The following is a 3,562-nucleotide window of genomic DNA, read 5'->3' on the forward strand; positions in this document are numbered from 1 at the left end:
TCAAACCCAGCCCCTGCCAAAAACTGCAAAAAAAAAAAAAGCACGTGTATTTTTTTTCCTTTTATTAAGTCATGTACACATAGATCATGAATACCTCATTAGCACATGTATTTGAATTCTTACTTTTGACTGCATACCCAGTTCTCCCCAGACAATGATGAATTTAAACAGTTATGTAACACAGTTTTATAAGTGGAGCTTTTTTGGGTGCCCTACCCAACCCCATGTGCTGCTGGTAGTGAGGTTTCACAGCTTGGTTCAGGGCTGCTGACGTGCAGTGGATAGAGGCCCAGCATGCTGCTAAATACACCCCAGGACACGGGACAACCACATCAAGGAGTTTTCTGGCCTCAACTGGCAGCCATGCCGTGGCCGATGAACCCAGTCTAACAAATAGTCCATGCATCTTCCTGACTGCAATACATGTAAAATCCATATTTTCCTTTCAACATTTTTTGATGCTTGGTATGGAAACAGAATCAGTCAGTTCATAATACATTAGAATGACAATGATATGACATTGCTTAAGGTTGATATTTAAATTAATAAAGTTAATACTCCATTTAGATTTATCAAAGTTTGGTATTCTTTATTGTATCATTCTCTCACAGACCCATTTTTCTGCTTATTCAGTTTTTCTATTATTTTGAACATAATCCTTCTTTTCCAAATGAACATCAAGTGAATTCTGTATGTTTCCTCCTTTTTATGGAGAAAGTCCATGAGTCTATTCTGAATTTACCAAGTTACATTACTACATTCATCACCTCTGTCTATCCTAGCAATGGTATCTACCTCTATTACAGCAATAATCTTCTCCTGGTCTAATTATAAGGAGGAAAATCCAAAGTAATTATTGGACATCTAATATGAGACTATTATTCCTCTATAATCTCATTTTTTCCTTCTATCTACTTTATAATTTATTAGATTGAATTTTTTAAAATTGTAATCCTGGATATGGCTGACCATTTTTGACCGCACTCTAGCGGTCAATGTATTACTGAAAATGCATTATATGTTTAATGTAGTGACACAAGAAGAGTTAAAGGAACATGGTGCCTCAAGCGGCCCAGATGGCAGAAGATAGCAGTGTAGGTGCTTTGAACCACATCAAGGCATTCTATAGGAGTCATAACTAACCAGGGAAGCTTGTGACCAGTTCTTTGTAGAAGTCTCAAGTCATACAATCGATTAAATTCTGACTTTAGATGTTAGGCTCTTGGTGCCAGAAGTTAAGACACAAAGGAATACAGGTTCCACTCCCTTGTGCTCAAAAAAGACAGATAGCACTAGACAACATATGTCATCACTTTAACACTCAGCTTTTGGTGGCAACTCACTTGGGGAATCCCCCGCCCCCCACTGTGCCAGAGGCTTTGCTATCTCTTTTTATTTCTCCTCAATAAAACAGATTTTCCTACTTACCCTTAAACTTGCCCTTAATAAACTTCTGTTTCACTTGCTGTCTCTCTCAGTCCATGTATTCATTCTTCAACTTGCCAGACAAGAGCCTGGTTCAGCAATTTGGGTAATTATGTGGTAAGAAAGTTTCAGGTTCACTTTCAAGCTCTAAGACCATGTATTTGTCATGCAGTTCAGTAAGAAATGGTCTCTCTCGCTCCACACTATTCTCCAGAATTCTTAACTCAGTTCTCTTCTCTCTTTGCTCTACACATCTTCCCTTAGCTTTAGTAACTCTTTCATAGTTTTACCACCCAAATCAGTTCCCCAAATGTTCTTTGTATCGGAGGATACAAAATTTCTCTCTGCTAATGGTTGGAGGCCCTGGATATCATACCAACCTCTTGGGGATCTGAATGTAACCAACCTCAACTCTGCAGGGATCATGATTGAGTAAATATGTCTGCCCTCCTCCCCCACTCCATGTCCAGCAGGAGAAAATCACAAACAATCTATGATGAAAGGATCATCACCTTCACAGCTTAATGTGCACTATATTTCTTCAAGAAAATAAATTTGGGAGTAGAAATACAGATGGACAAATCATTTAAATGCACGAGAAAGACAGAAATAGAACAAGTTGTCCAGATGTATAATCAACATGTAATTATGTTACGATTACTAGAGTGATACAACAACAATCAACATTAATGAAGAAAAACATGAAATCAGTATGGGCATTAGAGCTTACAAGAATGTGGGAGTCACTTCTAGAATGTGAAACTCTAGAAAAGACAAGAAGGGCAGAGAAAGTTACTAACCACAGTACCCTGGAGCAGTATTGATGGGCAGGGAGGAGAGGGAGGAGAAATCCCGAAGCCATGGGTAAATGGTCAGGAAGGTTGGCTTGTAGCAGGATAACTTGTGGAGAGGTCTTAGAAACTTCTAGTTCTGAAGAAGCTGCAGAAAAGAGCAGAGCAGTTGGCTGGGGCCATTGTTGGAATATCAAGTAGGAAGGTGGAGCCCGCTGAGAGCTTCTGTGTTTGTCATTGGGTCTGAATGACATAACATTTAAAGGATTAATGATTTCTGCCTCACTCTTACCTTTTCAAATTCACTGTGCTGACTAAACCCAGAAATTTTTAGGGAAGGGTATTCTGAGAAGTGTGGCTCTCAGCCTTAGGAAAGAGAGAGAGTCCAGTAAACAAATTGAAATCAAACAATCAAACACAGTTCACTCATTTACTGTCACATTCCACACTCGTTTGGTAATGTGGCATTCTGATTTACCCCTTTTCTCTCCAAGTAGGAACCATGATTCCAGATGTCACGATATAATCCCTCTAAGAACTGAAAACTTACTAACCAACTTCATAGGACTGAATTTGTGTGCTCTTTGTTTATCTTAAAAGTTACAATGTCTTGGCTCATCACCTGTAGCTCAGCGGCTAGGGCACCAACCACATATACCAGAGCTGGTGGGCTCAAATCCAGTCCATGCCTGCCAAACAACGACAACTACAACCAAAAAATAGCTGGGTGTTGTGGCAGGCATCTGTAGTGCCAGATACTTGGGAAGCTGAGGCAAGAGAATCACTTAAGCCCAAGAGTTGGAGGTTGCTGTGAGCTGTGATGCTCACCACACTCTATAGAGGGTGACATAGTGAGACTCTGTCTCAAAAAAAAAAAAGTTACAATGTCTTGTAAATTAAATTTTGGGATCTGCACAACATTCTGATTGCGAGTGATGATACAAATCTATAGTAATTTAAGCAGTATGGTACTGGCAGAAAAATAGACTCACTGACTGATGAAATAGAATAGAGATCCCAGGAGTGAACCCACACAGTATGGTCAACTAACCTTTGACACAGGCACTAAGAATCCACCATGGTGAAGAAATAGTCTCTGTAAAAACTGGTGTTAGCTACACTGAATATCCACTTGCAAAAAGAATGGTTTTGAATCTTTATCTAACATTATACAGAAAAATCAACCCAAGTAGGATTAGACACAAATGGAAGAACTTGTAAAATTCCCAGATGAAGTGATGAGAAAAGCACTCCTTGATGTTGGCATGGACAATGATTTTTTGATATGACGCCAAAAGCACAGAGAACCACCAGAACAAATGAGTGGGTGTATGTGAAATTAAAAA

The sequence above is a fragment of the Otolemur garnettii genome, unplaced genomic scaffold (assembly GCF_000181295.1).
Source record: "Otolemur garnettii isolate 467f Iridium unplaced genomic scaffold, OtoGar3 scaffold00211, whole genome shotgun sequence".
NCBI lineage: Eukaryota > Metazoa > Chordata > Mammalia > Primates > Galagidae > Otolemur > Otolemur garnettii.